The following is a 6485-nucleotide window of genomic DNA, read 5'->3' on the forward strand; positions in this document are numbered from 1 at the left end:
AGAAATGCATGTGGGGTAGGAAATATAGTTGTGGTCATCTTTACAAAAACAGAATCTGCCACAGTTAGGTAGATATTCTTTCAGAAAAATCAACACATCTACCTTGACTTGTGGGGAGGGAGAGAAAACTTTTTCAAATAAAGCAAAACAGGAAAAAAAACCTACTTTCACTGCGTTTTTGATTAGAGATATTATGAGGAACCTATTGTAAAAAGTATGGATCGCCTCTATAACGTGAGAGGTCTAAAATGTGCTACATTTAAAATAATGATTAGGGGCTTGCAATGGTTTCTTTCTCACTGAGTGGTTGATCATTTCATTGCATTTGCCATGTCCCAGTGGTATAGAGTTACTTTTATAAGAAGTACTAAAATAGCTTTTCAAAAATAAGACAGAAAGTTTCATGCTCTAATGAACTAATATAGTAAAATGTCGATATTATTAACTGGAAAAAATAGCAGACAAATGTTTGAGTTAAACTCAGCTATGAAAGTTCTTTTCTTTGGGAAAGTACGTGTATTGAATAATGCTTAATTTGACTTTATCAAGAAATACAGTCATCACCACTAACACAGAGAAAATGTGTGACAAACAAGGAAGCACTGTATGTAAGGATTCCATAAATTTTTTCAAATGATTTAAATTTTGGGTACATAAACAAAATACAATGTTATAGGAAATCTTAAGAAATTTGAAAATGTATATGTTTTGAAAATAACAAAGTGAATTCAAAGAAAAGGAACAATATGAACTGGTGGAGGCCACTCAGACACACGGCTGCAAAAATCCAAACAGGGTAGCTTCCCACAGTTTCTTAAAATGTTTTGTCTAATATGCTTTTTTAGGTTCTGAGAAAGTGTCTCTCTTAAGAAACTGGAGATGTGTGCTTCCAAGGCAGGATGAGAAGCGATTTTGAGTGGTGTCTTCCGGGATCTCCCACAAAGCATTTCTTTCTATACCTCATCCTTCTTCCAACTCCACCCACTGAGAAGTTAAGCAACAATGGAGTCCTTGCTTCTATCTCCTTTCGGGTCTCAGAGTGGGGCTGACTCTTAACTCCAAAGCGTCTAATCTCTTCCAAGACACCTTTCTATGAATGGGATTTTAGGTCTTTTCTGACAACCACTAGCCTGCCAGGGTCCTCAGGGTGAATAAGCAGACCAAGTTTACCTTGGAGATTAAACACACAATAAAGTCAATGAAGAGTACCTTCCAGTTGTGTTAGTCCAGAGGTTTTCAAATTCACTCCACAGAACATCTTTAATGCCCACTTGTGGAGAGTAAAGCAGCCATGGCAGATGGAGTTCTGTGTACCCAGCCAAATTTTAATCAGAATGGCTCTGGGTTTATCTGTTCATGGATCAGGATTCCTCACTAGCTTTAATTTGAAGAACTTTTGAAAGTTAGCAAAGCAGTCCACTGTTTATGGTTCATTTCCACTTTCACCTCAGTTGATCTTCATAATGCTAGTGTTACAGAAGAGCTTCTAAACATCCTCAAATAATTTAGAGAAAGCTCATTTGAGTTCCTTATCTCCCACCCATGGTTTAGCCTAGTTAAGAATTTGTTAACACCAAGAACCATGATAATGATAATGATAATAATAATAATAATAACCAAAAGAGGTTAATTGCTGCTGGAGCCATGGGCAAAGTCATGTCGCCAGATGCTCCAGATCTCCTGCCTTTGGTCCCAAAGTAGAAGATTCTCAGGATTTGAACATTCTTTTTACTAAATTATTTAAAATTATTTGATTGTTTAATTGTGAAAAATATATAGATGAATATATCTCAAGTTAATGACACATTTTGACCGTGACTTGGTTCTGATTAGAGTCTCACTATTTTGCTTGTTTTGTGAGACAGTTGGGGAAAGAGACAGGGAAGAAGCATCGAGAAGGTCACATTGAATTACAACATGTCAACTGATGAAGAACTTGTTTATCTGAACAAGAAATCTGTGCAATGTGGCAGTCTCATCCTTTGACTGGGACTCTGTTCTTTTATGCTATTCTCCCTAATGCTTTTTCAAGCTAGCTCTTTGCTAACTCCTCTATGTCAAGGCAATCAGTTTATTGCAAAGGAGAAAAGAGGATTCATATGTCATTATTGCAACTACTTTGTCTTACTTAGTGTGGCTGGCGGGCTGTCTCTAATATGGCCCCCAATGACCCTCACTTCCTGATATTCATACTATTGTGTAATCCCTTATTCTTGAGTGTGGGCTGCAATAGTGACTTGCTTCTAATCAATATAATGTGACAAAGATGATGGGAAGTCACTTCCATGATTCAGTTTCAACATGTTGTAGTCTTCAATTTGCTAGCCAGATAGGGGTGGCTGATAAATGTGTATATCTCAATCGGTTCAGGCTGCTATAATGGAATACCATAGATTGAGTGACTTAAACAGCAAGAATTTATTTCTCACAGTTTTAGAGGCTGGGAAGTCCAAGATAAGTTACCAGCATGGTTGGGTTCTGGTGAGGGCCCTCTTCCTGGTCTGCAGATGCCTCTCTTCCTGCTGTTTCCTCATATATTAAAGAGCAGAGAGAGAGGAAGCAAGCTCTCTCCGGCCTCTTCCTATAAATGCACCAATCTCATCATGAGGACTCCACCCTCATGACCTAATTACCTCCCAAAGTCCCCATCTCCAAATAGCATCACATTGGGGATTAAGTTTTCAACATACAAGTTTTGGGAAACAAATATTCAGTCCATAGCAGTGTGGCCTGCCAGATCATCCTAGAATACATCTAATCTGGGGTTCAGGTTTGCATTAGTTTGGGCAGCATAACTGTTATAACAAAAGGTCCCACGATGTATATTGGGTCTAATGCAATAGAAGTTTATTTCTTCATCATGAAACAGTATTGGGTAAAAGAAAATGTTGGCAATCCTTCCTGCCTCATATGTTCAGGGGCCCAGAATGACAGAAAATCTGCCATCTTAAACACAGAACTTCTGAGGTTACTCTGGGAAGAGGGGAGGGGGTCATCTTTATTCCAGCCAGCTGGAAGGGGAAGAGAACATAGAGTCCCATACAGAAGATTTATAGGCCAGGCTTGGAGGTGGGGCACAATCCTTCTGCTCACATTCCATTGGCCATATCTCAGTCAACTGACCACATCTAACCATTAAGGGATGCTTGGAAATGTACCCTTTGGCTGAGTGGCCACTTCCTAGTGACAACTCTATACTAAGGAGGCAGGCATAAGAATTTTTGGTTGACAGCTACACTTTCTGCCACACTACTTCTGGGAAACTGAACACTTTGCAGTGGGGTAGCCAGGCTAGCATTTAAATGTGACGTGAAAAGTTCTAAGCCCATCAGCAAGGTCTATTATTTCCAAACCTTGTCACCAATACCTCTATTCTTGCTTCTTCCACTCAAGAACCATCCCACCAGATCTTGGCCACCAGCCATGAATCATTGTTGAAAGCAGTTCAGGCCATCCATCTTCCCAGGAAAATGAGGAAATGAGATGTCCCACTTGACTGCACATTGAAGGGATGTCTTTTCTCCACGGTCCCTCAGGGCCTTCTGCCTTTGGGACTGTAACACCCAGCAATCTGCATCAAACTAGTGCTGGCATATCTCTTATATACCCACCCTTGATTTTTCCCTCATCAGAGTCACTTCCTTGTTCTCAAACTATTTCTTTCTCTGGTTTCCTTGGATACCACGTATTCCTCATTCCTCAATCCTTTCTCTTTAGGTGATGAGTGACAAATTTCTCCTTACATATTTATGACTTCCAATTTTTTATCATTAGCCTTAATTTTTCTTTTGAGCTAAAAACTATACACTTGACACTTTCAGGTCCTTGCCAATGGGCAGCCCAAATTTGAAATGGCCTCCTCAACAATGCCATTCCTGACTACCCATTTACATTAGCCAACCTCTCTTGCTTTTTGTCAAATATCCACTTTTATTTTCATTGTAATATTTATCACTGTCTGATGTTACCTGTCCACTTATTTGTTTGGTTGTTTATCATCTATACTAGGTACATATACTTCATAGTGCTAAGACTTTGTCTACATTGTGCAGAGCCTAGCACAGTGCCTGAACAATGGAGTGTGCCCCCATAGATATTTATCAAACGAATACACGAAAACTTCATTGTAGGGAGCTCTCCTTGAAGTCACGGGTACAGGTTGAGGGACACAAAGGTGTAAGCAGCAGACATGTGAGTTAGGTGGAGCTGGAAAGTACTTTTACACCAAGACCAGTCACAACAAGGGAAAGTTCATTGCCCATAAGGTTACTAGAGTTCTATCTGATCAGGGGACAGTGTTGAGGCAGGCAAAACCCAACAGATGTTCAGTAAAGTTTATAATTATTGCATAGGAAAAAAATATAGTATTGAGTCTCTTGATCCCTAGATCAGTGTGGGCAAAATTTTTTTCTGTAAAAGGCCAGGCAGTGAATATTTTAGAACTTGTAGGCCACATGGTCTCTGTTGTAACTACTGAACTCTGCCCTTGTAGCAGGAGAGTAGCCATAGATAATATGTAAGCAAATGGGTGTGGCTGTGTTCCAATAAAGCTTCCTTTATAGAAACTGAAATTTGAATTTCATATAATTTTCACAGGTCATCATGTATTATTGTTAATATTTTTTCCAACCATTTAAAAATGTACAAGTCATTCTGAGCTTTTTATATTAGAAAAACAGGCAATGGGCTAGATCTGGCCCAAGGGCCATAGTTTGCTGACCCCTAACCTAGAGTATCAGAAAACTCAGACTCGTATATGTTGGGGTTTTTTCCTAGCTCATATGGCCACTTTATAAATGATGTTTTATAAAACATTTTCATGCAATCCTTGAGCTTGAGTGTCCAGCAGTGTTTTGGGTTGGAGGAGGCAGTAGGAAGAGAGTCTCCAAGCCCTAAATGGTTAACGTTTATATTGCAACATAAATTATCATTTGCTCCAGATTGCCTGTGGTATCCATGTAGAATGATTAATGTCAAAATGATAAAATGATGCAGTCTCTTGAATTTGATTCCAGCTGTTCCCGTCTTTGATATGATTTGCAAATGACATTTGTATTTTTCACTGGTGAATAGTTAATGCTGGAAAGGCTGGCCAGATGATACCTATCTAGAATTCTAAAGCCAAAGATTGACTTGGCTAGAAAACTGTTCAATAGAACATCGTTACAATATTTACCACAAATTCATTTAGCATTTGTCATTAGAAGGTGCTTAGCATCGGATAACAGTCTATAGTTTGAAGAATTTTTTAAACCATTTGATTATACTATGATTACAGAATGCTGGCAACCAAAAAAGACTTCTTTCTACATGATGCATTGCTCCTGTGTAGAACACCAATGAACTCTTAAAGAACTGATTCCATTTTTTCTGAGAGCCGTTTATTGACTTGTTCATGGCTGGAGGAAAACATAGCTGTGCATCACACAGTTTGGACGTCAAGTGTCAAAAGTTCCTGAGTTTAGCTGATGATGATAGCAGTGACCGTTTACTGAGCTACTTACAATGTGCCAGCTGCTAAACTATTTTATACTCATTTTGTCTTCACACTAGTGCTTTTAAACATTATGCTACATTGTCAGAATGTTCATCCACCTACCAAATCATTCTAAGGGCAGGTAGTCAGTCTGTGGTCTATTGTTCTCTCTGCATTTTCTTGGCCTCTTAGACTGTGGTTCTCTGTGAATAAGGATGGGGTCAGTTTAATTCAGAGTTTCTTAACTTCAGCACTATTGACATCTAGGATCAGTTCATTCTGTATTGTGGGGCCATCCTGTGCACTATAGGATGTTTAGCAGCATCCCTAGCCTCTACCCACTAGATGCCCGTAGCACCCTCATGCGCCCTCCACCAACCCAGTTATGACAACCAAAAATGTCTCCAGACACTGCCAATATCCCCTAGGAAAGAAAATCACCCCAAGGTGAGAACCACTGGTTTCACTCAATCTGGCCAGTGCAGCATTTGAGCATAAGAAATTGTCCTTGGGGCTGAGCTTCTATTTTCATATCCTCAGTGGGACCAACTAGTGATGAGTTTCTGTTTACTTCGGGAATTAGGATGTAAGCTGCGTCTAATGTATTATGAATTCTGCTTCATGGAAAATAGGCTTCATTATGGTGTTGGCAACAATAACTGGATTCTCTACTCTGGATTCTAATTAGTATTTAAAAAGTATCATTTTTGGGGTAAATATAAAAAACAGATTATGTGGGACTCTCTCTCTCTCCCCATCTCTGTCTGGGTTGACATCTTCATAGCCTTGAGGTAAATAAATCAGTATTTTCTCCGCATGTGGAATCATGGACATATTTTTTGCTTTTCTTTGTGCTGTTATTTATTTTAAAACTTTCTGCAATAAATATATATCTTTTTTAAATCAGAAAAATCCTTGTAAAAATTGAGACACTAATCCACACTTAGATTTCTAGATGATATTAGTAATTTCTTTGGACAATGTGAGACTCTGCTTTCTAATTAGAACG

This window comes from Macaca mulatta, chromosome X, assembly GCF_049350105.2.
Source record: "Macaca mulatta isolate MMU2019108-1 chromosome X, T2T-MMU8v2.0, whole genome shotgun sequence".
Lineage (NCBI taxonomy): Eukaryota > Metazoa > Chordata > Mammalia > Primates > Cercopithecidae > Macaca > Macaca mulatta.